Source organism: Pleurodeles waltl, chromosome 9 (assembly GCF_031143425.1).
Source record: "Pleurodeles waltl isolate 20211129_DDA chromosome 9, aPleWal1.hap1.20221129, whole genome shotgun sequence".
Taxonomy (NCBI): Eukaryota; Metazoa; Chordata; class Amphibia; order Caudata; family Salamandridae; genus Pleurodeles; species Pleurodeles waltl.
In genome coordinates this window covers 1,055,575,691-1,055,602,158 of record NC_090448.1, presented here as the reverse complement: position 1 = coordinate 1,055,602,158, position 26,468 = coordinate 1,055,575,691, and positions in this window count along the sequence as shown.

Below are 26,468 nucleotides of genomic sequence, written 5' to 3'. Positions count from 1 at the left end.
ATATATCTATGCAACACAAATTGGTTAAAAGATTGTTGCGCAGTGCACTCCATTGCCGGTGCTCAGTGATGGAGGAGAGCAACCTCGAAAATAGTTTGTGAACAAGAATCTCACCGCACTCCACGAGGTTCACATTCACATGTTTTATTGCAAGTATAAACAATGAAAGAAAAGAGGGACTCATTTACTGTGATCAAGACTCCTTGAGAGTCGAAACGCGTATGTGGCTGTTGCTTGCAATAAAAGATGCCAATTTGAACCTCGTGGAGTGCGGTGAGATTCTTGTTCACACAATATATATATATATATATGCACGCATACATGTCTTTTCTGTAGTGGCAGTTGCCATAAAGTAGCGCAGATGGTTTATAGTCCTGCTGCAAAGGAGATACATTTATATGTATTTAGCTGAGTGTATCAGAGAAGGCAAGCGTTACCTGCGCTTTAAAACAAATGTAATGCCAGGGGGACTATGGAGATATGAGTGGCACTTTTGCTGGGTAGTACTGAGGGAATTAGAAGAGGAGGTAATGGGAGGCAGAGCACCAAAAATGACTGTTGCACAGGGTGTGTGGTAAGGTGAAGTAATACATTCTTTTTTTGTTTTTTTCATTGTTTTCAGAGAATCTGCAGAATTGGCGAAGGTAAGGTGACGACATTTCCTATTGTACACAACAAACATACCCACAAGCAATTTTGTGACTATCTGCCTTCTACGTAGGCTGAAATTTAGAGGGACAATTTAGCCAGTTGCAGAGATGGCGTCTCGTTGGATGACTGCTAATCAAGCCCTAACTCGGGTTCTGGAGGACAGTTCTGATGTAGGCTCAGAGACTGAGACAGCAGACACTGAGACAGCATCTGAGGGAGAGGACAATGGGGCAGATTCTGGGAGTGATTTTTCAGTCGACGGAGTCCCATCCGACGACACCTCTTCCAGTGAGTCTGAAGGAGACAATGACAACATCTGTGCTGTCCCTTCGCAAGCACATTCTGGGCAGCGGGACCACATTGGGTTAGCCGAACCCAGAGAGCACGTGCTTGCTGCCGCAAGCACAGAGAGAGTGCCCTCTTGGCAGCCCCCCTGTTTGGTTCAGCCCCAAATTCCACCTTTTACTGGTGACACTGGATGTAAAGTCGATACAGCTAACTTTTTGCCAGTCGACTACATCTATCTATTTTTGGATGTTGACTTCCTTCAGAAAGTTGTGCAGCAAACAAATTTGCGTGCAGACCAATTTCTGAGGGAGAGCGGAGGCACTCTAGGGCCCCGTTCTAGGGCACGCCAGTGGACTCCCACTTCGCTGGCGGAGTTGAAGATATTTTTGGGCCTTACGCTCAAAATGGGGTTAGTGCAGAAACCCACCTTGCAGTCCTACTGGACGACTTGCACGGTTTGGGTAACTCCCATCTTCGCACCATACATGAGCAGAGATCGTTTTTTGCTACTGCAGCGCATGCTGCATTTCAATGACAATTCTGCTGCATTGCCCCGGGACCATCCAGATCATGACAGGTTGTTAAAAATTCGGCCTGTCGTGGAACATTTCTCTGTCAGGTTTCCAGAGATCTATACTCCTGGAAAGAATGTAGCAGTTGATGAGTCCTTGATCCTGTACAAAGGACGGCTACTTTTCAGACAGTACATTGCGAGCAAAAGAGCTCGCTATGGCATAAAGCTGTACATGCTGTGTGAGAGCTCTACTGGCTATGTGTACAGCTTGAGAGTGTATACAGGGAAGGATTCTACCCTAAACCCGGAGCTGTTCAGTGAGCTCTACAAAGCTGGCACTGTGGCCTGCGGTACAGTTCGTTGTAACTGCAAAGGATTCCCGCTGGAGCTTGTTTGCAAGAAGCTCCAGAAATCCCAGAGTACTGCATTGCGTTCTAACAAACTGCTCGCAGTCAAGTTCCTAGATAGGCGTGATGTATACGTGCTCACTACAATTCATGATGAGAGCACTTCTCCCATCACGGTTTGGGGTCAGATGGCCGAAGTCCACAAGCCCATCTGTATACTTGATTACAATAAGTACATGGGCGGAGTGGACAAGAACGACCAGGTTCTTCAACCATACAATGCGTGTCGTAAAACTCGCACTTGGTACAAGAAACTATTTACCTACCTGATTCAGATGGCAACATGTAATGCGTATGCTGTTTACCATCAGACAACCACAGGAAGACTCATGACTTTCCTTGACTTCCAGTTGTCTGTAATTGAAAGCCTCACTGCTGTTACAGAAGAAGCAGCAGCCTCCACCTCATATGTTTTGGAGGATGTGGCAAGGCTCCAGGAGCGACACTTTGCTGATCGCATTCCTAAAACACCCAAAAAGGATCGTCCATGTCGTCGCTGTAAAGTGTGCTCGAAGCATGAAAAGCGGCAGGAGAGTCGGTATTACTGTCCCCAGTGTCCATCACAACCAGGCCTCTGTATCCCTACTTGCTTTACGTTGTATCATACTAAAGCAAAGTTCTGGGAAATCGACTGAGGTTGAGCTGCCATTGGGTACTCCTTTCAGTGGCAGTGCATGGATACCGAACGTCCATGGGCCACTGCTTCGTTAGGCAAGGAGCCACAGAATTTTACTTCATCATGGACTTCCTTTTGGCGTGGTCGGTGTTCTGTTCAATTAACATGCATTATATTCCCCCTACTGCATATACTAGTGGACAGAACATATGCCACATTGCCACGGAGTACCCTTTCTTCGCCTGCATGTCTACCTTACTTTCAACGGTAGATATGCTCTCTTAGTTCGAGGAATCACTTTGTAGGGCATACTTGGAAAACCCCAACTTGCTTCCACAAACTAGAATAGGTTCACTTGGCTATTATACAGGATTAGCCAGGACTCTGATGAGAACAGAGACATGGATGGGTAAGGAAAGCTTATGGTAGAAGTGCCTTCACAGGGTTATTGCACAGGTAGAAGGCAGATAGTAAAGGTAGTACAGATGTACATCATCTACACCTATGGATTCAAACCCATTGGTGCCATCCCAGCACTGAAGGAGAATGACTTGTATAGGTCAGTGTTTGACCTGCTTTTCATGTTCATCCTCCATCAGAACTTAGTAGATGTTCAGTTTGCTGTATAACTGCATTATAGTCACATCACTGCACATAATGTTGGCTGGGACATAAGCTACGTTCTCATGGACTCCCCTATGTACCAAACACTACTCTTTTTCATAGCCTATGACCTTCTCTTTAGGGAACATCATGAGAAATCCCCAGCATGTCTCCCTTAGTTTCAAAGGTAGATATGCTCACTCAGTTCGAGGAATCGCTTTGTACGGCATACTCGGACACCCCCAACTTGCATCCAAAAACTGGGAGGAGTTGGATTTAGCACAGAGAGTGCGTTAAAGGTGCATGAAAAACATGTCTTCCTGAGCCTCAGGTGGCTGTCACAGGAGTCATTAGTAAAGGTTTGTTACGCATGCATTTGGTAATGTTAAGGAAGAAGGAGGCAGTTAGCCTACGACCTTCTCTCTAGGTAACATCATGAGAAATTCCCAGCATGTCTCCCTTAGTTTCAAAGGTAGATATGCTCACTCAGTTCGAAGAATCGCTTTGTACGGCATACTCGGACACCCCCAACTTGCATCCACAAACTGGAAGGAGTTGGATTTAGCACAGAGAGTGCGTTAAAGGCGCATGAAAAACATGTCTTCCTGAGCCGCAGGTGGCTGTCACAGGAGTCATTAGTAAAGGTTTGTTACACATGCATTTGGTAATGTTAAGGAAGAAGGAGGCAGTTACTTGACAGGTGGTAAAATGTAGTCAAACTTATTCCGTTCTGTGGTGTGTGAATGTGATGGGCCCTTGTCTAGCAGCGGTAAGTTAATGTGAGTGCAGTGAGTGGATGGATTGGGCCCGTGGCTGGTGATATGAAAGGGTTGTTTGTTGTGTGTGAATGGCGTGTGAATGGACCATAAAGAGTTTGGTGCCTGGACGCCGCTTTATGGCCCACCTTCAGAAGGCTTGGTTTCAATATTCAGATACTTTGATAAATAATCATGCTTTGAAAGCATAATTTCTGGAGGTGCTAAAACCAACCAGTGTGAGTGGTGGGTTAATTTTAACAAACTAGTACCAGGGGAGTTCAAGGGTGCAGGACTTGCGTGGCTCTCACCAGTTTTCCTTCACCCAGAATCCCCTTGAAATCACAAAATGTGCTTAAAAAACACATTTCCCTTGCATTCCAATGAGCAGAAGTCCAGGGATCTGCAGGGATCCTCAAAATTCCTAACACCCAGTGTTTCCCCACTTGTCCTGATAAAAACACAACCCCGCTTGTGTGCCTGTGCCTAGTGCCTGCTTCAGGAATGAATCACTCCAGGGTTAACACTAGACCTCAAGCAAGGACTACCATTGACCCTTGTGTGATCCATTCCTGTTGCGGGCGCTAGGCCTACCCACACAAGTGAGATATCATTTTTATCGGGAGACTTGGGGGAACGCTGGGTGGAAGGAAATTTGTGGCTCCTCTCAGATTCCAGAACTTTCTGGCACCGAAATGTGAGGAAAACTTGTTTTTTTAGCCACTTTTTGAGGTTTGCAAAGGATTCTGGGTAACAGAACCTGGTCAGAGCCCCACAAGTCACCCCATCTTGGATTCCCCTAGGTCTCTAGTTTTCAAAAATGCACAGGTTTGGTAGGTTTCCCTAGGTGCCCGCTGAGCTAGAGGCCAAAATGTACAGGCAGGCACTTTGGAAAAAACAGCTGTGTTTTCTGTCAAATATGGGATGTGTCCACGTTGTGTTTTGGAGTATTTCCTGTCGCGGGCGCTAGGCCTACCCACACAAGTAAGGTATAATTTTTATCGGTAGACTTGGGGGAACGCTGGGTGGAAGGAAATTTGTGGCTGCTCTCAGATTCCAGAACTTTCTATCACCGAAATGTGAGGAAAACTTGTTTTTTTAGCCACTTTTTGAGGTTTGCAAAGGATTCTGGGTAACAGAACCTGGTCAGAGCCCCACAAGTTACCCCATCTTGGATTCCCCTACGTCTCTAGTTTTAAAAAATGCACAGGTTTGGTAGGTTTTCGTAGGTGCCGGCTGAGCTAGAGGCCAAAATGTACAGGCAGGCACTTTGGAAAAAATAGCTGTGTTTTCTGTCAAAAAATGGGATGTGTGCACGTTGTGTTTTGGGGCATTCCATGTCGCAGGCGCTAGGCCTACCAACACAAGTGAGGTATCATTTTTATCGGGAGACCTGGGGGAACATAGAATAGCAAAACAATTGTTATTGCCCCTTATCTTTCTCTGCATTTTTTCCTTCCAAATATGAGAGAGTGTTTAAAAAAAAGGTCTATTTGAGAAATGCCCTGCAATTCACATGCTAGTATCGGCACCCCGGAATTCAGAGATGTGCGAAAAACCACTGCTCCTCAAAACCTTATCTTGAGCCCATTTTGGAAATGCAAAGGTTTTCTTGATACCTTATTTTTCACTCTTCATATTTTAGCAAATGAATTGCTGTATACCCAGCATAGAATGAAAACCAACTGCAGGGTGCAGCTCATTTATTGGCTCTGGGTACCTAGGGTTCTTGATGAACCTACAAGCCCTTTATATCCCCGCAACCAGAAGAGTCCAGCAGACATAACGGTATATTGCTTTCAAAAATCTGACATCGCAGGGCAAAATTACAGAGTAAAACATAAAAAAAAATGGGTGTTGTTTTCAGCTCAATTTCAATATTTTTTTATTTCAGCTGTTATTTTCTGTAGGAAACCTTGTAGGAGCTACACAAATGACCCCTTGCTGCATTCAGAATTTTGTCTAGTTTTCAGAAATGTTTAGCTTTCCGGGATCCAGCATTGGTTTCACACCCATTCCTGTCACTAACTGGAAGGAGGCTGAAATCACCAAAAATAGTAAAAATGGGGAAAGTCCCAGTAAAATGCCAAATTTGTGTTAAAAAATGTGGTTTTCTGGTTCAAGTCTGCCCGTTCCTGAAAGGTGGGAAGATGGTGATTTCAGCACCAGAAACCCTTTGTTGATGGCATTTTCAGGGAAAAAAACACAAGCCTTCTTTGGCAGCCCTTTCTTCCCATTTGTTTGGAAAAAACGACATTTTCACTGTATTTTGGCTAATTTCTTGGTCTCCTCTAGGGGTAGCCACAAACTCTGGGTAACATTAGAATCCCTAGGATGTTGGAAAAAAAGGACGCAAATTTGGAGTGGATAGCTTATGTGCACAAAATGTTATGAAGGCCTAAGCGCGAACTACCCCAAATAGCCAAAAAAGGGCTCAGCACTGGGGGGAGAAACGGCCCAGCAGCTAAGGGGTTAATGCATGGGGTTTTCAGTCTCCACAAAGAGGAGTGTCTGCAATCTGCTAAGGTATAGAGTTTTGCTCTACTACAACTGTAGCTGCTTCGGAATAAAAACAGGCAATTTCTTTTTTTCTGTAAATTCCTTGGTTTCTGCTTTGCAAAATATTGCAGTTGTGCCAAGTTAGTCATACCACTATAATACAAATACGGGAGCCTCATTAGTAAAGCATTGTGATAAGCATGAGCTTTTTTGAAAGAGTCAGTCCCAACGATGCACATAACTCAAACCCAGAGCCAATAGCATTCTGCCACATCTTTCAGCTGATGAGATTTGCGCTATTTGGCACAGTTACTTAACCAGCTGCCTTAAAGTTTAGTCACTGTTTCTCTTTTCACATGCCCTTAATCTACTTCTCTGGGTGCCCATCGAAACAGAGAGACATGTGGCAAGTTCTGCCCTCTGTTTCACATTTGTATCTGATAATTGAACTGCAATAAATCTTTTTAAAATCTGAGAGGGAAATTGGGGGCTCAGGAATCACAAGGGGCTAAATCCTTTGCTAATTTGCAAACAGGGTTTACTTTTGCAGTGCAACTGATGCACTAATCGGTTGTAGCGCTACAAGTACCTCCGCAGGAGGCTACACAGCCTCCTTCTTCCGTATTATTAATGAGCTACGAGGCATTTTGGTGCCCAGTGGACACAAGGAGTGAGTCTTGTAATGGACAGCACAGTTTCATCCATGAGTTTACATTCTTTGCAAGAGAATATTTAATGGGATCCATAAATCAATGTTCATTTGGAAGAATGACACAGGGGAGCATGCAGTGATCCCGTTACCCAATACCCCTTTCTCTGAGACCACTTGCTAACATTCCCAAACTGGAAACTGTCCCACACAGACATTTTCCCCTTTGTGGATAAGTTACTACCCCAGTTCTTGTGTTGTTATCTAGTTAATAGCTTGTGGTCACAATTGTGGTCTCAAACCATTGCCTCACGCCATTGTGACTGGCAAATTAGAGAATCCACCATTGTACACCTGCTCCTGCAAGCAATTCAGAATGATTCGCAAATGTTACTTTGAGGGTTAGAAACACTTTTACAACTCAGAAAGTACATCGGGACAGAGCTTTTTCGTTGTCAAAAGGCTTTTGATTTTAAGAATCGGAGGCTCTGCAATTGCAAAAAACCTTTGTACATTTGCCCTCCAGTCCTTGTTTTTTTAATGTTTGCAAGTACTGTAAATGATAATCCAGAATACCACAAAACCACACCACAATGATGAGACCTACAGCATTCTGGTGGGGTAAGATACTGCCGCGTTAATACTGATGAGTGCAGTCTGGACTGTGGTGAGTTACTACTACAAGAGTCTGATACTAAAATGGTTAGACTGCCTTCTTGAGGCAGGTGTGCTGTTGAACAAATCTTTTTATTTTTCCTAACATTCCACACATTTCATGTGTGATGCACGTTACAACACACATTCAATGGTGAAATGTTTCAAAATTTGTATGAGCAAAGGATTTTGTACTGGAAGTGTACCCTTCCAGTGAAAATCTGTTCTAGACATCACCCTCACACCTTTGCAGTATAGTGGTAAGTTGTGTGTAGGGCAACAGGAAGGCTGTTTGTGAGTAAGCATGGTGGGGACAGGCCATGTTTGGTAAATTTGGCTCGGCTGTGCTTTCTGCCCACAGTGCAGCATCCTAGAGCACTGCGCTCCAGTTTAATAAGCATGACAAGGTAAGGCCAAAAAAGCAAAGAAAAAGGCAATAGGATTTTATATACCTAAAGTGACACAACATGGAGACTCACATTCTCAATCAGAGCATGTATCCATGCCCCTATAGAGTATGCACACATGCACAGAGTCAAACATTTTTAAAGACATCTATGATCATAAAGTGCAACAAATATACCGTCATCCACGCATGCAGATGAACAGTTAAATATATTAGTGTGCAACAGGATGTCCTAGGTGAAGTCAGCGCTGCATAGAATGATGTACAAAATAATGCAGTGATGTGTGTCAGAAAGGTACAGGGTGAGGAACAGTAGAGAAGAAAAGGGATGTGCACCAGAGGAGCACAGGATGCTTTAAAGTTAAAGTAATCTCTGCTTGTTTGGCCCACCTTGGGGAGAGCATGTAACATTACGGCTAGAGCTGCCCACTTTGGAACTGTGGAACTGGGTTTGAGACTCAACGTTGGCTCAAGATGCTGTGACTGTTAAACTTCCTGTGGCAAAGAAAATAGATTTCACCTTGTGTAATATAACTGGTCCTCTCATAAAGCTTTGGGTTGAGTTTGCGCAATATAAATGTGAAAAAAACCTTAGCCTGACCAAATGGCAAAATTAGTTTTGCTTATATTCACTCACACTGCTCCTATGAGATTCTCCAATGACAGGCGTAGCTTTTTCTGTCCTGAATTTTATTCCCGTATGGGGAGTCCCTGCACTCATAAACTTACTGTTAAACTGCAGTTTTGTGAATACTGAAAAAGAGTAAATTTATACAAAGGTTTATCCTTTGTGAATCAGGCCGTGAGTGTGAATCTTTTGCCAGGTATGCACCTTCCTTTTTAATACTTATAATTCACCTCTACGGTAGGCCCTATAGGCTCTTTATTAGGACATGTGCTCATAAGTTTTATAGGACTTGCCAGTGTAACATCTCAAAAGTCTTTTTCACTGTGCTAAAGCTGGTTTTCCCATTACATTGTACTGGGTTACATTAAAACACCTAATAATGCATAACTTCAGTTTGGACAATGCATAACTTCTGTATGGAAATAGCCAGAATCATGGCTTAAGGACTCAAATTAATATGAATTTAAAATTCAATCTGATGGTCAAGTCGGATTTTAAAAAATTGGCATTTTCCTGGTTAAAGCCTCTAGCAGCATTTTCAGAGTTAATCGCAATCTGGCAGCCTCCCGGGAAGTGTGAATGTTTCTCAGGAAAGAAAATAAATGGTCCTTGGGTAGGAGGTAGTGTAACCTCCTCCGGAAAGGATGGCCTGGGTGATGTGCCGATAACCTGCACAAGCTTCAAAGGGCCATCATCTGTTACATGCAGATGTAACTCACAAGTAGTCAGAGTGGCACCAATCTCAGTTGGGGGAAACCTTTTCCAGAACTGGTTTGTAAGAAGAGTTCCGCGTTTCCCTAGACACATCTCAACTGAGGGGTGTGCCCAGAGTACTGACCAGGTGAAGAAGGATTGTGCCATGAGTAATTTTGGCAGAGCAGGGCACTGTGGGATTGTTGAGGGCTAACCCCTGGGAATGATGTCAAAGTGGGTATCGTTGCTCCTGGCAAATTTTTTCTTATTGGACAGGGAGTTTCGTTCACCCACAAGCTAGAGCCAGGCATAAAAGTGGAACCCCTGGGTACCTTAGTCAGAACACTGCTGGACCTGGAGATTTATTTAGTACACGCTTATAATGTGTCCCCACACTCACTAAGTCTGGGGAATTGGTCCTGGACAACGTGGGTTCATCTTTGCTACAAATACAAGTCCAAATCCCAACCGCTGATCACCAATGTTAGAAATGGGGTCTTTGGTTGACAGTCAGGATACCCCCTGTTCAAGCAAGGACCTTCACTCTAGTCAGGGTAAAAGAGAATCACCCTCAGTTAACCCCTGCTTACCCCCTTGGTAGCTTGGCAGAGCAGTAGGCTTAACGTCAGAGTGCTAGGTGTAAAGTATTTGCACCAACACACACAGTAACTCAATGAAAACACTAAAAAATGACACAACTCCAGTTTAGAAAAATAGGAAATATTTATCTAAACAAAACAAGGCCAAAACGACAAAAATCCGACATACACCAGTCAAGTTATGAATTTTTAGAGGTTAAACTAAAAAATAGCGCTTAAAAACAAAAAATGCTTAGATGAGATGTTAACACGGCGTTGTGACGGAGTCGTTCCCAACAAGCCGACACCAGCGGCGCCAGACACGGAGTCGTGTAGACCTCCAAGTACAGTACCTTTGGTGAAGAGTGAAAACAAGCCGATGCGCGAAGTCGGGGATCGCGGCGTCCGTGCGAAACATTGAATCCGTGCACTTCCAGCGGCGTCGGTCAAGACGTGGTGCGGCAACTTCCATGGAGTCGCGGACTTCAGCGGGGCTGCAGCGGCGTCGGGCCTGCGAAGAGCGTCGCGTTCCAGCGAGGGTCATCGCATCGGGTGCAGGCGGCGTTACCGGATTCAGCAGCGGCGTCGGTCCGGAGTCGTCCGAAGTCGATTTCCTGGGATTTCCACCAGCTTTCCTTCCAAGGGCCCAGAAACTGGATAGGGTGCCACTTTTCAGAGCAGGAGGCTCTCCAGAGACTCCAGGCGTTGGCAGAGAGAAGTCTTTGCTGTCCCTGAGACTTCAAACAACAGGAGGCAAGCTCTAAATCAAGCCCTTGGAGATTTTGTCACAAGATGGAAAGCACACAAAGTCCAGTCTTTGCCCTCTTACTCTGGCAGAAGCAGCACTGCAGGAAAGTTCCACAAAGCACAGTCACAGGCAGGGCAGCACTTCTTCCTCAGTTATCAGCTCTTCTCCAGGCAGAGGTTCCTCTTGGTTCCAGAAGTGTTTTTTCTAAAGTCTGTATATTTGGGTGCCCTTCTTATACCCATTTTAGTTTTTGAAGTCACCTTTCTTCAAAGGGAACTCATACCTACTTGTGAAATCCTACCTTGCCCAGGCAAGGCCTCAGACACACACCAGGGGGTTGAAGTCTGCATTGTCAGACGCTGGCACAGTCTTTTCAGATGAGAGTGACCACTCCACCCCTCCCTCCTAGCAGAGATGGCTAATCAGGAAATGCAGGTTACACCCCAGCTCCCTTTGTGTCACTGTCTAGTGCGAGGTGAAAAACAACCCAACTGTCAAACTGACCCAGACAGGGAATCCACAAACAAGGCAGAGTCACAGAATGGTTTAAGCAAGAAAATGCTCACTTTCTAAAAGTGGCATTTTTAAACGCACAATCTCAAAATCAACTTTACTAAAAGATGAATTTTTAAATTGTGAGTTCAGGGACCCCAAACTCCACATGTCCATCTACTCTCTAGGGGAAGTTACACTTTCATCATATTTAAAGGTAGCCCCCATATTATCCTATGAGTGAGACAGGCCTTGCAACAGTAAAAAAACGAAGGTGGCAGTATTTCACTGTCAGGACATATAAACCACATTACTATATGTCCTACCTTATCCATACACTGCACCCTGCCCTTGGGGCTACCTAGGGCCTACCTTAGGGGTGCCTTACTTGTAAGAAAAGGGAACGTTTAGGCCTGGCAAGTGGGTACACTTGCCAAGTCGAATTTACAGTGTAAAAATACACACACAGACACAGCAGTGGCAGGTCTGAGACATGATTACATGGTTACTTGTGTGGGTGGCACAACCAGTGCTGCAGGCCCACTAGTAACATTTGATTTACAGGCCCTGGGCACCTCTAGTGCACTTTTCTAGGGACTTAACAGTAAAACAAATATGCCAATCATGGAGAACCAATTACGTTCACATTTTAAACAGGAACACTTGCACTTTAGAACTAGTTAGCAGTGGTAAAGTGCCCAGAGTAATAAAAACAGCAAAATCAGAGTCCAGCACACATCAATAACCTGGGGAACAGAGGAAAAAGTTAAGGGAGACCACGCCAAGGATGAAAAGTATAACAGACAGGGAGTTTCTTTCACCCACAAGCTAGAGCCAGGCATAAAAGTGGAACCCTTGGGTACCTTAGTCAGAACACTGCTGGACCTGGAGATTTATGTAGTACACGCTTATAATGGTGTCCCCACACTCACTAAGTCTGGGGAATTGGTCCTGGACAACGTGGGGGCATCTTTGCTAGTACAAGGGTGCTCTCACACACAATAACTTTGCACCTGGCCTTCAGTAAATGAAGGTTAGACATATAGGTGACTTATAAGTTACCTTAATGCAGTGGAAATGGCTGTGAAATAGTGTGTGCACTATTTCACTCAGGGTGCAGTGGCAGTCCTGATGAAATATTTGTATGAGCTCCTTATGTGTGGCAAACAAAATGCTGCAGCCCATAAGGATCTCCTAGAACCCCAAAGCCCTGTGTACCTAGGTACCAAATACTAGGGACTTATAAGGGGGGGGGTCCAGTATGCGAATCAGAGTTGGAATATGGAGTCACTAAACTATAGTGACAAACTTGGTAAGTAGAGAGAGCATAAGCACTGGAGTTCTTGTTAGCAGAACTTCAGTAACACAGTTAAGCATAGTGACACCACACATAGGCCACAAATTGTGAGCACCAGGGCCCTGGCTAACTGGATCCCAGTGAGACAGGCAAAACACACTGACATATAGGGTTTTAACTATGAACACTGGGGTCCTGGCCAGCATGATCCCAGTGACACAGTAAAAATACACTGACAAACACACACAAACAGGCCAAAAATGGGGGTACCCATGCTGGAAAGAGGATACTTTCTCACACTTATGATGGACAGTATACTTTGATTGCCACAGTGCATATTCTTAGAATTTCTTCATTACACAGGCACCTGATAAACTCCAAGCTGTCTAACCCCAGAGAGTTGGGTAAGACAACTAATAAATGGGTACGCACTTGTGCATTGAAGAGATTCCAGATGGTGATCCCAAGAAAGGGGGTTATTCCCACAGAAGGAAAAGGAGTGGAGCAACAAGCCTCCTAAAAAGACCTTTGTAGGGCCTGAAATAACTGAAGCAGAGATAGATTCCCAACCCACTCCTGATAAACACGAATGTGGGAACCCAGGAGAACAGAGAGAGTTTGAGAAGAGTAAGTGCTATGAGTGTCAGCAGTCAGTACAAAAAGAGGGATGCCTCATGCACCAGGAAAAGGCCTAGCACTGGTGGGGACTCCACTGGCATGGCTAGTTTTGCCTTGGGTGAGGACTACCTAGGTGAAGATACATTAGTAGCCTTTAGTTGGAAGGTGCACCCAGATGGTAAGCTCTTGGTCCTCAAGGGTGGTAAGAGGCACTTCCACAGGATGACGGTGAATGGGCTACCTGCCACCGCTCCAAGGAATACATGTGTCAGCAAGACCATGCTGGATGACGGGATGGTTTCTCCAGAGCAGTACCTACCAGGAGAAGTTTGTGGGGTGAGAAATGCAAATGGGTGGTATGTCTACACCGTGTCCCTTGTGTTCCTTGAATAGGAGGGAATGCTCACACAGAGACCGGTGGATAATCCTGACCTCCCCTGCCTCCAAGAAGGGGACTGGTGAAGTCACTGCTGACCTAGGGTTTTCACCTGCACTATCGCAGCAAGAGGTGACAGGGGACCTGAGCCAGATACACCTCTCCAAGACACCCGTAGAGTATGTCAACCTTGAAGGCCTGGGCTGCCAAACACCTACTCATTCTAAGAGTACAGACCCCTGGCCTTAGAGAGGGAGAGTGGAAAAAGTGTATCTATCACTTTAGGTGGTAGCCCCCCACTAAGATCCACTAAGAAGCAGGTGAGTGATTCCTTGTGAGGACATAGGCCATACTCCTAACCCTGGATTAGAGTTTCCAATGGTCAGTCGACGGCTAGGGCCCAGAGTCCTGGTTCCTGTCACTAACATCTGTCAGTGTCCTCTGCTGGCTGCTTGCCTTTGGAGCAGCACTGGCCCTCTCTTGGGGACTAAAGCCTGACCTGGGAGGCAAGATGTGCCACCTAACTTAGTTGGTCATGCTGGGTTACCCCAGTAAAGTTAGCTGTAGGCCAGATGGAGTCTGCAGGTGAGACATGTTTCCCCTATACCCATTTAGTGGTGAGGGAGGGGCTAGACAGAGGGAAAAAGCAAGGATGGGCCTTCTCTCACTTGAAACCAGCACTGAAGAGTGGACTCCAAGGGGTAGTTGGCTAGTCTCATTTTAAGCTACAGGGACACAAAGGCTGCAAAAAGCCAACCTTCCTAAAGGGTCCAGCAAACCGTTCATACAACTCCTGCCTAACCCTAAAAGCTGGGACTTAGAAACGTATTCAAGGATTTAGATTCAGTTTTTACCACCAGTCTGCTGTTTAGCTGCCACACTGATTTTGGAAGGCAGGTCAGACTCAACTTGCTGCTTTGCCCCATTAGCAGGATCCTGACTCCAAAAATGTTTCGAAGATTGAGACCACTGCAAAGCAGCACCCTGCTGTCGTCTTCCTGGGCCTGATGTTTGGACTTCACTCACTCAGAGATTTCTCATCTTCATGCATAGTGCATAAATGTCCCTCAAACCCCTGAGGCGCCCACTGAGGTCCTGCAATGTGGCTGGCGCCAATGAAAAGTCCTTCTTTGGAACCAACTGGCACCTTGAACATTGACAGACTGGGCGACAGAGTGTACATAACGTCAACATGAAAAGCTGCTTGATAAATTTAAATGCGATTAAACCTCCAGCTTGGCTATGGTGGTGACTAGTTTGCCATTGCCAAAGCCAAACTGCTCCAATGGCCAAACAGAGTAAGGGCCGTTTGAGAGGTGGCTACTTGTCCACCTGCCCAATCAGGATGGGCGGACAAGTAGCCATTTTTTACTGCCTGTCACCGTCAGACAAACCCTGGCAGTGAAGGACAGTAAAAACCAAATAACACTGCCTGCTAAGGGAGAGGATCCCCATGGTGAAGAAAGCATTACTTTTTTCTTTTTCAAAAAGAAAACTCGGTTATGGGATTTTGTTTTTGAACATAAAAAACAGTACTCACTGTGATGCATCCATGTGCCAACCAGTGGATTACATTAATAGGAACATGCCAATGGTTTGTAAATGACCATCAGCGTGGCAGTCTTTTGTAAATTTGGTGGTCAGACCTGCTGAGATATAAATTGGGACCTAAGTCAGAAGGAAATCTTTCCACCCGACAGAATCTTGTCTCTGCATCCGACCCACGCTCCATTCCAGGGTGGTGTGCTTCACATGCACCCCGCACCATTTCCTTACCCACAATTCCTTTCAAATCTGCAACTTTGCTGGAAAGCACACTTGTTTCCCACATTTTTGTTATGGAACCTTCCGGAATCTGCAGGAATCCACAAAATTACTACCACCCAGCATTGTCTCATCTATACCGATAAAATTTCTGTTGCACTTGTCATCCTAAAAATGATATTTTTCAAACTGCCCTTTTGGACCCACTTTGATTCCCCCTTAATTTCGACATGTTTTTGCCTCTTCCCTGTTTCAAACACTTGGCTCACCTACACGAGTGAGGTATCATTTTTACCGGGAGACTGTGGAGAATGTTGGGTGTTAGGAAATGTGTCCCGATGCGGTGATCCCACACAGAAATGTGGGAAATTTTTTATTTTTTTAGCGAAATTTGAGGTTTGCTGAGGATTCTGGGTAAGAAAACATTGGGGGATCCACGCAAGTCACACCTCCCTGGACTCCCTCGTGTGTCTAGTTTTCAGAAAAGTCTGGGTTTTATAGGTTTCCTAGATGGCTGCTGAGCCAGGACCAAAAACGCAGGTGTTCCCCCCCCCAAAAAAACTGGTCGTTTTCTATTTGATAATTTTGATGTGTCCAGTTAGTGTTTTGGGGCATTTCCTGTTGCGAGCACAAGGCCTACCCACACAAGTGAGGTACCATTTTTATCGGGAGACTTGGGGGAACGCTGGCTGGAAGGAAATTTGTGGCTCCTCTAAGATTCCAGAACTTTCTGTCACCGAAATGTGAGGAAAAAGTGTCTTTTTTTGGCCACATTTTGAGGTTTGCAAAGGATTCTGCGTAACAGAACCTGGTGAGAGCCCCTCAAGTCACCCCATCTTGGATTCCCCTAGGTCTCTAGTTTTTCAAAAATTCACAGGTTTGGTAGGTTTCCCTAGGTGCCGGCTGAGCTAGAGGCCAAAATCCACAGGTAGGCACTTTACAAAAAACACCTCTGTTTTCTTTGAGAAAATGTGATGTGTCATCTTTGTGTTTTGGGGCCTTTCCTGTCACAGGCACTAGGCCTACCAACACAAGTGAGGTATCATTTTTATTAGGGGACTTGGGGGAGCACTGGGTCGAAGGAAATTTGTGGCTCCTCTCAGATTCCAGAACTTTCTTTCACTGAAATGTGAGGAAAAAGTGTTTTTTTTTGCCAAATTTTGAGGTTTGCAAAGGATTCTGCGTAACAGACCCTGGTGAGAGCCCCACAAGTCACCCCATCTTGGATTCCCCTAGGTCTCTAGTTTTCAAAAATGCACAGGTCTGGTACGGTTCCCTAGCTGCCGGCTGAGCTAGAGGCCAAAATCCACAGGTAGGCACTTTGCAAAAAACACCTCTGTTTTCTTTGAGAAAATGTGATGTGTCCACTTTGTGTTTTGGGGCATTTCCTGTCGGGGGCGCTAGGCCTACCCACACAAGTGAGGTACCATTTTAATCGGGAGACTTGGGGGAATATAGAATAGGAAAACAAGTGTTATTGCCCCTTGCCTTTCTCTACATTTTTTCCTTTCAAATATATAACAGTGTGTAAAAAAGACATCTATTTGAGAAATGCCCTGTAATTCACATTCTAGTATGGGCACCCCAGAATTCAGAGATGTGGAAATAACCACTGCTCCTCAACACCTTGTCTTGTGCCCATTTTGGAAATACAAAGGTTTTCTTGATAGCTATTTTTCACTCTTTATATTTTAGCAAATTAATTGCTGTATACGAGGTATAGAATGAAAACCCACTGCAAGGTGCAGCTCATTTATTGGCTCTGGGTACCTAGGGTTCTTGATGAACCTACATGCCCTATATATCCCCGCAACCAGAAGAGTCCAGCAGACATAACGGTATATTGCTTTAAAAAATCTGGCATTGCAGGAAAAAGTTACAGAGTAAAATGTAAAGAAAAAATGGCTGTTTCTTTCACCTCATTTCAATATTTTTTTATTTCAGTTGTCATTTTCTGTAGGCAAACCTTGTAGGATCTACACAAATTACCTATTGCTGAATTCAGAATTTTGTCTACTTTCAGATATGTTTAGGTTTCTGGGATCCAGCATTGGTTTCACACCCATTTCTGTCACTGACTGGAACGAGGCTGAAAGCACAAAAAATCGTAAAAATGGGGTATGTCCCAGTAAAATGCCAAAATTGTGTTGAAAAATTGGGTTTTCTGATTCAAGTCTGCCTGTTTCTGAAAGATAGGAAGCTGGTAATTTTAGCACTGCAAATCCTTTGTTAATGCCAATTTTGGGGAAAAAAACACAAGCCTTCTTCTGCAGCCCTTTTTCCCCATTTTTTTTAAAAAAACCGAAATTTTCACTGTATTTTGGCTAATTTCTTGGTCTCCTTCAGGAGAACCCACAAAGTCTGGGTACTTTTACAATCCCTAGGATGTTGGAAAAAAAGGTCGCAAATTGACGTGGGTAGCTTATGTGGACAAGAAGTTATGAGGGCCTAATCGCGCCCTGCCCCAAATATAAAAATTTATAAAATGCCTGGCACCTGAGGAGGAAAAGGCCTGGCACCAAAGGGGTTAATGACTGGATGTCTGCCCCGGTGGACCACCCTATGTTTAGACTGGGGAGACTGCAGTGGGAGGGGGGAATCTTGTCTCTACTGTCAGCATGGGAGAGAAGAGCGAAAACGCATCCTACCAGCCACTCAGGTGTCCCTCACTGAATGGTCCAAAGTTACCACCATACTGGGATAGCACCACCAACCTACGAGGGAGATCCCCCCTCTGGGAGGCAGATTGGTTACTGGAAATTAGTAAACTGACGGGCTTTGAGGCTTGGGACAGCATTGTCTATGAATGATGAAAGTCGTAAATTTACACGCACATGTAAGTGTTAAGCTGCGAGGACTGAATTATGACATTCTTTGTAAATTAAACATCAAACACTTTGTTAGTAATATTTTAACCTTTTTACTGCGGGCGTTGGCCAATGGCCGACGCCCACACTCCCTCCCTGGTGTGGGTCACAACCACTGGCCACACCAGGGAGGGGGTTAAAAATCCTCCGGTGCAATGCACCGGAGGATGTTATTTATTTTTTTTTCCCCCGTCGGAGACGCAGAAGAAGTTCTGCGTCTCCATCTCGCCCCCTTGTGACGTCAGCGCGCCGCGAGGTGCGCTGACGCCACAGTTTTTCCCCACCGGAGAAGAAGAGAAGCAGGTAAGCGTTCTCTTTTTCTCCGGTGGGGAAAAAAAGGCCAAAATGGCCTCCCCAGATGCCAGGGAGGCATCGATGGAAAGGGGAGGCCCTCCCCTTTCCATCGATGCCTCCCTGGCACCGTTTCCTGGCTATGGATCGCAGCACAGCTGCGATCCATGGCCAGGAAACGCCCCTAGGCACCAGGGATCTTCTTTGGGGGGGTCGGTCCCCATGTAAAAGGGCCGCCCCCCCGGGGGCAATATTTATTTATTACCACTGTTTTGGGGGGCAATCGCACCCTTAGAACACGGGCCGACCCCATGGGCAAAAAAGAAACGTGTAGTTTTGCCTGGGGGGGCGATCGCCCCCCCCCCCAGAGTAAAAACAGGAGAAAAAAAACCATTGTTGGTGGTCAGCCCTTAGGGTGACCATCAATGGGGCCATTTTTTATTTTACATGTGTGCTTTGCCAAGGGCAAGCACACATGTATGAAAAAAAAAAGTTTGTGACATGAGTGTCTTGTTTTCTCTCTCTCTCTCTCTCTCATATATATGTATATATATATATATATATATTTCTTTTTTTTTTTTTTCAGGTCAAGCATTGCAGCGCCCATGCGCTGCTTTTCTGACTTGTTGGTGTGTATCTGGGCTTCTAACAACGCCCACCTCACGCCCATCACTACCACTCGTTCGTGGGCTTGCCCTTCAAAAATCCTTTGATTACATTGGAAAATGGTTTACCTTTGTCCCTCCTTGGGGAGGTTTTGTTACCGCCTTGGCCATCGCCCCTGGTACATGGCTAATTGCACTTTTGCTGTTACGTTTAACTGCGAGCGAACTTCTTTTCCTTTTGTGTATCTCTTCACCTGATGCTCATGGTGGCCGTGGCGTTGTGAATCGGCTCTCTTATGTGAAAGAGTTTAACTTTCAATTATCAATTTATGTGGCAAGAAAAGTTGGGTTAGGAGTTTATAACGCTAATAGCTCTAACTCGAGCAGATGCGAGACCCATTGCATTGTAAATGCTTGTTTTTCTTTTGTGTGTTGTTTTATAATGGTGAACAATTTCACCGCACTCCACGAGGACCGTGATCAAGACTCCTTGGTGAGTTGAAACACGTTGGTGGTTATTGACTGCAATAAAATACACGTTTATTTGTACCTCGTGGAGTGCGGTGACATTTTTCGGCATTACATAATTTCTAGATTGGTCTTCTCTGTAACTGGGCACTGGCAGTGGAGTGTGCCGCCCAGCAACCCTTCAACCACTTTGTTTCTAAACATATATATATATATATATATATATATATATATATATATATATATATATATATATATATACATATATATATATATATATATATATATATTATTATATATATATATATATATATGCAACACAAATTGGTTAAAAGATTGTTGCGCAGTGCACTCCATTGCCGGTGCTCAGTGATGGAGGAGAGCAACCTCGAAAATAGTTTGTGAACAAGAATCTCACCGCACTCCACGAGGTTCAAATTCACATGTTTTATTGCAAGTATAAACAATGAAAGAAAAGAGGGACTCATTTACTGTGATCAAGACTCCTTGAGAGTCGAAACGCGTATGTGGCTGTTGCTTGCAATAAAAGATGCCAATTTGAACCTCGTGGAGTGCGGTGAGATTCTTGTTCACACAATATATATATATATATATATATGCACGCATACATGTCTTTTCTGTAGTGGCAGTTGCCATAAAGTAGCGCAGATGGTTTATAGTCCTGCTGCAAAGGAGATACATTTATATGTATTTAGCTGAGTGTATTAGTGAAGGCAAGCGTTGCCTGCGCTTTAAAACAAATGTAATGCCAGGGGGACTATGGAGATATGAGTGGCACTTTTGCTGGGTAGTACTGAGGGAATTAGAAGAGGAGGTAATGGGAGGCAGAGCACCAAAAATGACTGTTGCACAGGGTGTGTGGTAAGGTGAAGTAATACATTCTTTTTTTGTTTTTTTCAGTGTTTTCAGAGAATCTGCAGAATTGGCGAAGGTAAGGTGACGACATTTCCTATTGTACACAACAAACATACCCACAAGCAATTTTGTGACTATCTGCCTTCTACGTAGGCTGAAATTTAGAGGGACAATTTAGCCAGTTGCAGAGATGGCGTCTCGTTGGATGACTGCTGATCAAGCCCTAACTCGGGTTCTGGAGGACAGTTCTGATGTAGGCTCAGAGACTGAGACAGCAGACACTGAGACAGCATCTGAGGGAGAGGACAATGGGGCAGATTCTGGGAGTGATTTTTCAGTCGGCGGAGTCCCATCCGACGACACCTCTTCCAGTGAGTCTGAAGGAGACAATGACGACATCTGTGCTGTCCCTTCGCAAGCACATTCTGGGCAGCGGGACCACATTGGGTTAGCCGAACCCAGAGAGCACGTGCTTGCTGCCGCAAGTACAGAGAGAGTGCTCTCTTGGCAGCCCCCCTGTTTGGTTCAGCCCCAAATTCCACCTTTTACTGGTGACACTGGATGTAAAGTCGATACAGCTAACTTTTTGCCAGTCGACTACATCTATCTATTTTTGGATGTTGACTTCCTTCAGAAAGTTGTGCAGCAAACAAATTTGCGTGCAGACCAATTTCTGAGGGAGCGCGGAGGCACTCTAGGGCCCCGTTCTAGGGCACGCCAGTGGACTCCTACTTCGCTGGCGGAGTTGAAGATATTTTTGGGCCTTACGCTCAAAATGGGGTTAGTGCAGAAACCCACCTTGCAGTCCTACTGGACGACTTGCACGGTTTGGGTAACTCCCATCTTCGCACCATACATGAGCAGAGATCGTTTTTTGCTACTGCAGCGCATGCTGCATTTCAATGACAATTCTGCTGCATTGCCCCGGGACCATCAAGATCATGACAGGTTGTTAAAAATTCGGCCTGTCGTGGAACATTTCTCTGTCAGGTTTCCAGAGATCTATACTCCTGGAAAGAATATAGCAGTCGATGAGTCCTTGATCCTGTACAAAGGACGGCTGCTTTTCAGACAGTACATTGCGAGCAAAAGAGCTCGCTATGGCATAAAGCTGTACATGCTGTGTGAGAGCTCTACTGGCTATGTGTACAGCTTGAGAGTGTATACAGGGAAGGATTCTACCCTAAACCCTGTAGGTTGCCCTCCCACGTTAGGGGTCACAGGTAAGATTGTATGGGAACTTGTCTAGCTACTTCTTCACAAAGGTTATAACCTTTATGTGGACAATTTCTATACAGGAGTAGAGCTGTTCAGTGAGCTCTACAAAGCTGGCACTGTGGCCTGCGGTACAGTTCGTTGTAACTGCAAAGGATTCCCGCGGGAGCTTGTTTGCAAGAAGCTCCAGAAATCCCAGAGTACTGCATTGCGTTCTAACGAACTGCTCGCAGTCAAGTTCCTAGATAGGCGTGATGTATACGTGCTCACTACAATTCATGATGAGAGCACTTCTCCCATCACGGTTTGGGGTCAGATGGCCGAAGTCCACAAGCCCATCTGTATACTTGATTACAATAAGTACATGGGCGGAGTGGACAAGAACGACCAGGTTCTTCAACCATACAATGCGTGTCGTAAAACTCGCACTTGGTACAAGAAACTATTTACCCACCTGATTCAGATGGCAACATATAATGTGTATGCTGTTTACCATCAGACAACCACAGGAAGACTCATGACTTTCCTTGACTTCCAGTTGTCTGTAATTGAAAGCCTCACTGCTGTTACAGAAGAAGCAGCAGCCTCCACCTCATATGTTCTGGAGGATGTGGCAAGGCTGCAGGGCGACACTTTGCTGATCGCATTCCTAAAACACCCAAAAAGGATCGTCCATGTCGTCGCTGTAAAGTGTGCTCGAAGCATGGAAAGCGGCAGGAGAGTCGGTATTACTGTCCCCAGTGTCCATCACAACCAGGCCTCTGTAGCCCTACTTGCTTTACGTTGTATCATACTAAAGCAAAGTTCTGGGAAATCGACTGAGGTTGAGCTGCCGTTGGGTACTCCTTTCAGTGGCAGTGCATGGATACCGAACGTCCATGGGCCACTGCTTCGTTAGGCAAGGAGCCACAGAATTTTACTTCATCATGGACTTCCTTTTGGCGTGGTCGGTGTTCTGTTCAATTAACATGCATTATATTCCCCCTACTGCATATACTAGTGGACAGAACATATGCCACATTGCCACGGAGTACCCTTTCTTCGCCGGCATGTCTACCTTACTTTCAACGGTAGATATGCTCTCTCAGTTCGAGGAATCACTTTGTAGGGCATACTTGGAAAACCCCAACTTGCTTCCACAAACTAGAATAGGTTCACTTGGCTATTATACAGGATTAGCCAGGACTCTGATGAGAACAGAGACATGGATGGGTAAGGAAAGCTTATGGTAGGAGTGCCTTCACAGGGTTATTGCACAGGTAGAAGGCAGATAGTAAAGGTAGTACAGACTCCCCTATGTACCAAACACTACCCTTTTTCATAGCCTATGACCTTCTCTTTAGGGAACATCATGAGAAATCCCCAGCATGTCTCCCTTAGTTTCAAAGGTAGATATGCTCACTCAGTTCGAGGAATCGCTTTGTACGGCATACTCGGACACCCCCAACTTGCATCCACAAACTGGGAGGAGTTGGATTTAGCACAGAGAGTGCGTTAAAGGTGCATGAAAAACATGTCTTCCTGAGCCGCAGGTGGCTGTCACAGGAGTCATTAGTAAAGGTTTGTTACGCATGCATTTGGTAATGTTAAGGAAGAAGGAGGCAGTTACTTGACAGGTGGTAAAATGTAGTCAAACTTATTCCGTTCTGTGGTGTGTGAATGTGATGGGCCCTTGTCTAGCAGCGGTAAGTTAATGTGAGTGCAGTGAGTGGATGGATTGAGCCCGTGGCTGGTGATATGAAAGGGTTGTTTGTTGTGCGTGAATGGCGTGTGAATGGACCATAAAGAGTTTGGTGCCTGGACGCCGCTTTATGGCCCACCTTCAGAAGGCTTGGTTTCAATATTCAGATACTTTGATAAATAATCATGCTTTGAAACCATAATTTCTGGAGGTGCGAAAACCAACCAGTGTGAGTGGTGGGTTAATTTTAACAAACTAGTACCAGGGGAGTTCGAGGGTGCAGGACTTGCGTGGCTCTCACCAGTTTTCCTTCACCCAGAATCCCCTTGAAATCACAAAATGTGCTTAAAAAACACATTTTCCTTGCATTCCAATGAGCAGAAGTCCAGGGATCTGCAGGGATCCTCAAAATTCCTACCACCCAGTGTTTCCCCACTTGTCCTGATAAAAACACAACCCCGCTTGTGTGCCTGTGCCTAGTGCCTGCTTCAGGAATGAATCACTCCAGGGTTAACACTAGACCTCAAGCAAGGACTACCATTGACCCTTGTGTGATCCATTCCTGTTGCGGGCGCTAGGCCTACCCACACAAGTGAGGTATCATTTTTATCGGGAGACTTGGGGGAACGCTGGGTGGAAGGAAATTTGTGGCTCCTCTCAGATTCCAGAACTTTCTGTCACCGAAATGTGAGGAAAACTTGTTTTTTTAGCCACTTTTTGTGGTTTGCAAAGGATTCTGGGTAACAGAACCTGGTCAGAGCCGCACAAGTCACCCCATCTTGGATTCCCCTAGGTCTCTAGTTTTCGAAAATGCACAGGTTTGTTAGGTTTCCCTAGGTGCCCGCTGAGCTAGAGGCCAAAATCTACAGGCAGGCACTTTGGAAAAAACAGCTGTGTTTTCTGTCAAAAAATGGGATGTGTCCACGTTGTGTTTTGGGGCATTTCCTGTCGCGGGCGCTAGGCCTACCCACACAAGTGAGGTATCATTTGTATCGGGAGACTTGGGGGAACGCTGGGTGGAAGGAAATTTGTGGCTCCTCTCAGATTCCAGAACTTTCTGTCACCGAAATGTGAGGAAAACTTGTTTTTTTAGCCACTTTTTGAGGTTTGCAAAGGATTCTGGGTAACAGAACCTGGTCAGAGCCCCACAAGTCACCCCAGCTTGGATTCCCCTAAGTCTCTAGTTTTCAAAAATGCACAGGTTTGGTAGGTTTCCCTGGGTGCCGGCTGAGCTAGAGGCCAAAATGTACAGGCAGGCACTTTGGAAAAAACAGCTGTGTTTTCTGTCAAATATGGGATGTGTCCACGTTGTGTTTTGGGGCATTTCCTGTCGCGGGCGCTAGGCCTACCCACACAAGTGAGGTATCATTTGTATCGGGAGACTTGGGGGAACGCTGGGTGGAAGGAAATTTGTGGCTCCTCTCAGATTCCAGAACTTTCTGTCACCGAAATGTGAGGAAAACTTGTTTTTTTAGCCACTTTTTGAGGTTTGCAAAGGATTCTGGGTAACAGAACCTGGTCAGAGCCACACAAGTCACCCCATCTTGGATTCCCCTATGTCTCTAGTTTTAAAAAATGCACAGGTTTGGTAGGTTTCCCTGGGTGCCGGCTGAGCTAGAGGCCAAAATGTACAGGCAGGCACTTTGGAAAAAACAGCTGTGTTTTCTGTCAAATATGGGATGTGTCCACGTTGTGTTTTGGAGCATTTCCTGTCGCGGGCGCTAGGCCTACCCACACCAGTGAGGTACAATTTTTATCGGGAGACTTGGGGGAACGCTGGGCGGAAGGAAATTTGTGGCTCCTCTCAGATTCCAGAACTTTCTATCACCGAAATGTGAGGAAAACTTGTTTTTTTAGCCACTTTTTGAGGTTTGCAAAGGATTCTGGGTAACAGACCCTGGTCAGAGCCCCACAAGTCACCCCATCTTGGATTCCCCTACGTCTCTAGTTTTAAAAAATGCACAGGTTTCCCTAGGTGCCGGCTGAGCTAGAGGCCAAAATGTACAGGCAGGCACTTTGGAAAAAACAGCTGTGTTTTCTGTCAAAAAATGGGATGTGTGCACGTTGTGTTTTGGGGCATTCCATGTCGCGGGCGCTAGGCCTACCCACACAAGTGAGGTATCATTTTTATCGGGAGACCTGGGGGAACATAGAATAGCAAAACAATTGTTATTGCCCCTTATCTTTCTCTGCATTTTTTCCTTCCAAATATAAGAGATTGTGTAAAAAAAAGGTCTATTTTAGAAATGCCCTGCAATTCACATTCAGAGATGTGCAAAAAACCACTTCTCCTCAAAACCTTATCTTGAGCCCATTTTGGAAATGCAAAGGTTTTCTTGATACCTTATTTTTCACTCTTCATATTTTAGCAAATGAATTGCTGTATACCCAGTATAGAATGAAAACCAACTGCAGGGTGCAGCTCATTTATTGGCTCTGGGTACCTAGGGTTCTTGATGAACCTACAAGCCCTTTATATCCCCGCAACCAGAAGAGTCCAGCAGACATAACAGTATATTGCTTTCAAAAATCTGACATCGCAGGGCAAAATTACAGAGTAAAACATAAAGAAAAATGGGTGTTGTTTTCAGCTCAATTTCAATATTTTTTTATTTCAGCTGTTATTTTCTGTAGGAAAACCTTGTAGGATCTACACAAATGACCCCTTGCTGCATTCAGAATTTTGTCTAGTTTTCAGAAATGTTTAGCTTTCCGGGATCCAGCATTGGTTTCACACCCATTCCTGTCACTAACTGGAAGGAGGCTGAAATCACCAAAAATAGTAAAAATGGGGAAAGTCCCAGTAAAATGCCAAATTTGTGTTGAAAAATGTGGTTTTCTGATTCAAGTCTGCCCGTTCCTGAAAGGTGGGAAGATGGTGATTTCAGCACCAGAAACCCTTTGTTGATGGCATTTTCAGGGAAAAAACACAAGCCTTCTTTGGCAGCCCTTTCTTCCCATTTGTTTGGAAAAAACGAAATTTTCACTGTATTTTGGCTAATTTCTTGGTCTCCTCTAGGGGAAGCCACAAACTCTGGGTAACATTAGAATCCCTAGGATGTTGGAAAAAAAGGACGCAAATTTGGAGTGGATAGCTTATGTGCACAAAATGTTATGAAGGCCTAAGCGCGAACTACCCCAAATAGCCAAAAAAGGGCTCAGCACTGGGGGGAGAAACGGCCCAGCAGCTAAGGGGTTAATGCATGGGGTTTTCAGTCTCCACAAAGAG